The sequence below is a fragment of the Gekko japonicus genome, unplaced genomic scaffold, assembly GCF_001447785.1.
Source record: "Gekko japonicus isolate JY-2015 unplaced genomic scaffold, Gekko_japonicus_V1.1 scaffold2019, whole genome shotgun sequence".
NCBI lineage: Eukaryota > Metazoa > Chordata > Lepidosauria > Squamata > Gekkonidae > Gekko > Gekko japonicus.
The window spans coordinates 258403-265483 of record NW_015177079.1 but is presented as its reverse complement, the minus strand read 5'-3'; positions in this window follow the sequence as shown (position 1 = coordinate 265483).

Genomic DNA, 7081 nt, shown 5'->3' with positions numbered 1-7081 from the left:
CATCTTTGATGCAAGCAGTGTGCTTTTAAGTGTCCTTTGAAAATTCTAGTCTATAAGGCTGGCTTAAATACTGAGCAGAAGAAGGGGATGTGCAGAACCCCCCAGTTCCCTTCTGGATTTGTTGTGGCAAACTGAAGCAAAATCCACTGATCTACCCCCAAAAAATCTGAAATAGAGTGAGAATTGACAATACCATCATACAACAGACATCCACCACTCTCCAATATTATATGCTTGTGAATTATATGAAACATACACTCAAATATGCAAGGGAAACTGAACTCAGTAACACTGTAAGCTAGTGTGAAGTGTCTGGAACACTGCAGTGAAAGAATCAAGAGAATATCTTGTTGAGTACACGAGAAAATGCAATTTAAAACACTTGTGAAAGTAGCTGGCAACTGCAGAGTTCAGGGATTGTTATGACTAGATGCGGTGACGTCAGAGCCTTGTGGTACGGCCTTCAATCTATAGGGGGCAGTGGCCAGGCACGTCTGGCACTTTGGGGGTGGGGTTACCCCCGGTGGCCTAATCTGAGCCAGCGGGGAATGGGCCTCTCAAGCAGGGGTTTCCTCACCCCCCGGAGGGACTTGGCAACCCTACCATGGTTTTTGTTTCCAAGTTAAACACAGGTATAATATCAGTTCTCATTCTCTTTTGAAAATCCAATCTGTGGGTCAATGTTGGCAAGCTTCATCTAAAACAGTATCTAGATGCAATTTGTTTGAGAATTCAGTTTCCCTAAACCAAAGACCTTCCCCTCCTCCCCACTCCATTTGGTCAGGGAACTCTATTTTGTACCTTTCAGCAATTTGGATTGATAATCTACTTTTAAAGAATGATTCAGTCATGATTTAGTTGCATTCGAAACAGAGAGCAACAATATATTACCATCCGACAAGCCAGTAATTGATTTGTAAAACTATATATTTGTTTTTCCTTAGCAGAGCTGATGTAGTTATTAAAGATCGGATGTAGTAGTTCCTTGATAGGCCACAAAGGCTAGGGATGAGCACAAACTGGTTGGTGAACTAAAGTTTGTCACAAATTTTGGCCTGTTTGGGGTTTGTGAACTGAAGCTCGTGAATTGAAGAACTGGGACCAACTACCACAATTTTTTGGCACAATTTGTGGTGGACTGTGATGGTTTTGCTTTCTGCTCTTCACAAGAAACCGCTGAGCATCTGGGAGCTCCCCACCACTCAGCTGTTTGGTTTAAATGGCTCAGAGCCATTTAAACTACCTCTGCTTTCTGCTCCCTGTGGCTTTGCTTTGGGAGCAGAAAACAGGGGTCTAAATGGCCCCACTTTCTGCTTCATGTGAAAAGCCATAGGGAGAAGAAGGAAAGTTTAAATGGAAGGGGTTAAGTGCCTTCCTGGGGGCACTTGACCCCCACCTTTCCACCGACCGGGGCTAACTGCAGTCAGCAGAAAGGTGGGAGTGAAGTCCCTTCCCAGGAGATCCTCTCTGTCTTCTGGCCACGGTGAGCCCCGGCCAGCAAAAACATGAGAGGAAAGTCCCTTCCCAGGAGATCTCTCTCCCCTTTCCACTGGCTGGGGCTCACTCAGGAGCATCGCTGTTTTGCAGGCCATTTAAATTTTAAACAGACTGCAGAAGACAGCCGGGGAGGGGGGAAGCTGCTCCCTGCTGCTCAGCTGTTTTTCAGGCTTTCTGCAAACCCCATTTAAAGGGACTGCAGTCCCTTTCAACAGGGTTTGTGGGGCCACAAACCAATTTGGTTTGTAAAAAAGCAGGGGTCATTTGGGGCAGGAGTGGGGCGGAGCAGCGCTCCGGCAGTAAACACTGAAGCCCCACCCCCAGTTCATGTGCAGCAGCTCATGCATTCCAGCGTAGGCTGGTGGGAACTGTTTTGGGATGGGTGGGTGGCTCTCCCCCCCCCCGTGGCTGCCAACATCCTTCCTGCATGCTCCCCCTCTGGCCCTGCCTCCTGCGCCTGCCACTGCCACCAAGTTTACAGGGGCGCTGGCCGCCAGCCGATGAACCCCACCCCTCCCTCGCCCACCTGCTTTAACCTTCCCTGGACTGGAGGCAAGCTGAGAAGCCACCCAGCAAAGGGGACTAGAGGGGGAAAGGAAGAGCAGCCCCTGTGCCGGGCAGCCAGTGCCAACTAGCCACCCAGGAACTCACTGCCCACGCCTGACCAAGAGTGCATGTCTTGGGAACTCCAAGCAGATGCCAGCGCCGCACCCACTGGACAAGGAGGTGGAAGCTGCGGCCCCCTCTTTTGCCGCCGACGCCTCCTGCTGCTCACCACCCCCACTGTAAGGGCTGGGCTCGGGAAGGCAGCAGGAGGATTCAAGGCTGGTGTGGGGAAGATGATGCGGGCAGCCTGATGGGGAGACAGCCGGGGGGAAAGGGGGAGGGAGGGAAAAACCTGCTATGTCCACCCGAGGGCTGCTTCATCCCGGCTTGGGTGAGTCCGGGAGAGGGGGGCCAAGAAGTCATCGGGGGAGGGGGCATGGGCTGAGCTCTGCCCAGCACCTGCCAGTATCTCGGTTGCTCCCTCCTGAGAGATGCCCTCTGGTTTTCCTCCTGGTAAGTTGGCAACCCTAGAATGTGGGCAGCACATCTGATGGTCAGAGGCACGTGGGTACCTGTGCTCAGGCCATCCAAAGCAAAGGTATTTGGTGAAAGGGCTTTTGGAATAACCCCCCTCATCAGTTTTAGGCCACGATGTTCAAAATGTACCCCCCCCTTCCTGTGGGATGCTTTACAAATTATGCATGTAGAATAGAAAAAGTGACAACTCAGCATGCTGGGGTTGGAGAGATCCAGTTGGGAAGGTCCTTCTCTACTTAAGCAGGGCCCACAGCGCCATCCTCAGCAGAGTTACACCCTTTAAGCCCAGGTGGGTAGCCGTGTGGGTCTGAAGCAGCAGAACAAAGTTTGAGTCCAGGGGCATCTTTAAGACCAACAGAGTTTTATTCAAGGTATAAGCTTTTGTGTGCAAAGCACACTTCTTCACATACAATGAGACAAAACTTCTTCAACCATTACATATGGTCACCCAGTTACTTATGCATCTCTTGACTCTAACTAGCCTTTCCTGGCAGTGGCAACTAACACCGCTCCCCCTCTCTACCTATATGTAACGTCTGTAGAAGTTTTATTTCACTGTATCTGAAGAAGTGTGCCTGCACATGAAGGCTAACTAATCTTGTTTGCACGGTATTGTATGGTCTTATTGTTTTACATTGTTATTTTAATTGTTGGTTTAATGGTACTAGATTGAGATTATTGTAAACCGCCCTGAGCTCATCCATGGGGAGAGTGGTATATAAATAAATAAATACCTCAAATAAAACTTTGTTGGTCTTAAAGGTGCCACTGGACTCAAATTTTGTTCTACTGTTTAAGCCCATTGACTTCAGTGGATTTAGGAGGGAGTAACTTTGCTTAGGATGGCACTGCATGTAATGGGTCTCATAGCATGGGCCAGTCATGCTCTCTTTGACTAACCAGTCTCACAGGAGGGTTCACATAAGCAGGTTTACCATACAAAGATTTCCATTCTGTGGCAACTTTTCCAACATTTAGAGGCAATATTCAAATTTGGGAAGAAATTACCAAGCAATCATTCTGATGGGATGTGACCTGGGCTTGGATTCTATATATTATTTCTGCTTGTGCTCCTGTTCATCTCTTGCACAAGAGGTCCTCCACCATGGATCACATTCCTTTTGCACTAGGGTGGCACTTCTGGCACTTCCACTCATGTAGTAAGACCAATCTCTTTCAAGGATCTGGAAAGTGCTAAGCATGGCACTGTAGGTCAGCTATCAGAGAGGCCAAAGCCGAGAATGAGCTGAGGCTGGCCTAGGAGGCTTGCTACAACAAGAAAAGCTTCTAAGGATATGTGAGGAGCAAATGCAAGGTAAAGAGGCAATAGATTCACTGTTGGGTGAAAATGGAGAAACTGACACGGGACAGAGAGAAAACAGAAAGGCTCAAAGCCTATTTTTCCTCAGTTTTTTTCCATGAAGAAGAGAACAGGTCCACCTAGAGATGGTGGTAGGCAAGGCATGGCATCCAGGCAGCTGGTTAACATGGACGTAGAGGTTGTTGAGAGGCACCTGGCTGCATTGGATGGGTACAAATCTGCTGGGCCAGATGGTGTGTACCCAAGAGAGCTCAAAGAACTTGCAGAGCCTTTGTTCATCATCTTCAGGACCTCTTAGAGGACTGGAGATGTGACTGACCCAAGATTAAACTGATAGTGATAAGAGATTACTGTGGCTGAGGTCTATCAGAAGCAATTTTATGTTTACTTCAAAAGACATGAGAATAATAGAAGATGGTTAGAATTTTTGAAAAGTCCATGTAACTAATACTTGAATTCGTGTATTACAATATTTTTCAAACTTCAGGCTTGTTGTTACCCACCTATAGGATACAGAAGTGAGGCACACATTTTCAGACTTGCTTAGTTTTGTGTTTGTGTTGCACAATAGCCTGCAAATATATTATACATTGGAACAGAACATCCCAGGATTGTTTTTAATACTTGTAGAGCTTGCACTGTGTATTCAGATATTGTGAGATCTCTATCCGATGTCAGACCATATTGATATCTGTAAGGGTGCCAGCCCCCATATTTCAGTAAAATTCAATTGGGGCTTCAGCAGGGCATTTCTTTCAGCATGACAATGGAGAAGCAGCTTCAGTGCTCTGCCTAAAGCATTTCCTGACAATAAAGAAACAGCTCCAAAAGGAGTTAACTGAATTAGTCCCTTCCCCACCCCAAAATGCCATTGATACCTCATTGATTAGCTATGATAACATAGGTCGGCAATCATCCCTTTATTAAGCCTATTGTTTCCCCAGGATATGACCAGCCAGTGTCAAGTTTAGTCATGTCATCCTCCCCAACCTTTGGTATGTCATTTTTGCATCTATAGTTTTCCTGCCTGATGGTTAGAATCAAATTGACCAGTAAGATTCAAAGGTTTTGGCTTCAAATCAGTCCTGGATTTGGAGCCCATTTGATGCTCACCTTCCAACATTTTTACAGTATAAATATAGCCCACTCCCAAACTCCAGAATTTTGCAGTAGCCATTCCCCTGGACTTCCTCACTGCTGCCCCTGTGCAGTATTGAACACAGGACCCTCAGAGATCCTGAACTGGCCTCAATCTTTGCCCTGCTTTTTCCTTTTTCCCTTTCCTTCACCCCAGGACTCCCTCATCATGACAGGACAGGCTTGTGTGTATGTGTGTGTGTGTGTGTGTCAGCAGAGGATAGGATTTGCAATAATGGGATTAAATTACAAGTGGAAAGGTACTAGATGGAGATCAGGATTTTTTTTTTTTTTACAGTAAGAATAGTTGAACAGTGGAACTGATTGTCTAGGGAGGTGGTGAGCTCCTCCTCACTGGTGGTCTTCAAGCAGTGACTTGGATGAACACTTGTCAGGGATGCTTTAGGCCAGAGGTGATGAACTCATTTGTTACAAGGGCTGGATCTGACATAAATGTCACTTTGTCAGGCTGGGCCAAGTCTGCCATAAAATGTAATGCCAGGTGCCAGATATATAAACTTTATAAAAGACACAGGCAAACCTAATTAATTATTATTTTTTACTCAAAATACAAACATACTTAAAACATTAACACTCTGACAGTATATCCTTACAGTATCTTCCTTATGCCCACCCTCCCACTTCCACTGCCCGTTATGCATTAGCACTGGGATGATATACAGCAACATAATACACAGACTCTGTAGTCTGACAATAAAGGTAATGACCAGTTGCTTGCAGCCTGGATAAAAGCCCTCAATGGGCTGGTTCCACCCCATAGGCTGTATGTTTTGACACCCCTGCTTTAGGCTGATCCTGTGATGAGGATGAGACTGGACTAGATGGCCTGCAGGGCCCCTTCCAACTGTGTGATTCTGTGGGAAGAATGTGCTCCAAAGCAGAGATTTGCCTTCACAACAGACAAAGAGGAATGTGAGGGGAAAGAAGATACTGGATTCAAGGCACCTCTTTCAAATGAGACCTTTGTGTTTCATCTCATTGTCTAAGATTGGATGCTACATATGAGTTCTGTACCTACACATGTTTGAAGTTCTTATTTGTGGTCTGTGTGCTGTCTGAAATGAAGAATTCCAAGTGCAGAGCCAGTTCCATAACCATTAAAAAGCTCTAGCCAGGGAGCCAATGCTCATAATCCCCTTCTTTCAACAAGAACAACAACAACATTTAATGTCTGCACATGCCATGAGAAGTGGGGCAAGCTCCTTCCCTTACAAAGTGTTTATTTTTTAAAAAAAAAATCACGGTGTTATCAGAAGCATGGAACTTTCCCGGAGGCGGGGCTACATCACAGCAAAGCAGACAATCTCTCGGGGGCTCCTGAGAATTGCTGACTCTCTATGCTTCTTAGAGGATAATCGGGGCCTCCTGATATCTCACCAACACTTCTGGAGGAAGAGCTGGTTGCAGGGGACTTGATCCGAGCCTCCCACGAGCTGCAACGAGTGGGTTGAACTTCGGGATCGTCCTGAAGCCGAAGCACCGAGTTGCGCAGACATGACTAGACATGGCTGCCAAGCTGTGACTTCCCCCTAGAAGAGAGCCTTGAACCTCACCATAACATCGGCAAAGATCTGACTGACAAGTGAGTACTCGACTTTGCAACTTTTAAGCTTGAAAAACCTCCCAAAGCTTTGCCCCTCCAAATTTCCCCAAGAAGTTAAGGAAACGAGGAGTGGAATTTTCCCCCATCTCGCCCCTCTCTCGAGCAGCATTAAGGCACATAAAAAACCTTCCCTAAGGCTAAAGACTCTACGGAATCCTGAAAGAAATTACTTCCACTGCAGCATTAGTGATCTAAGACTTGTGGCTCATTTTTAACAGAGAAAAGGACATTTGCTTTATGAAAGTAAAACGGCTACGGAAACTGTGCTTGGGTAATGAGCAAATTTCACTAGAACTATAGACTATAAGATTGTGGAACTGGCAGATTTGAGTTTAAACTGTTACAAGGAAATGCGATGGCGTTTCTAACTACACTTAAAGAGGTGGATACATTGGCAAACTGCACCTGTTGCTTAGATT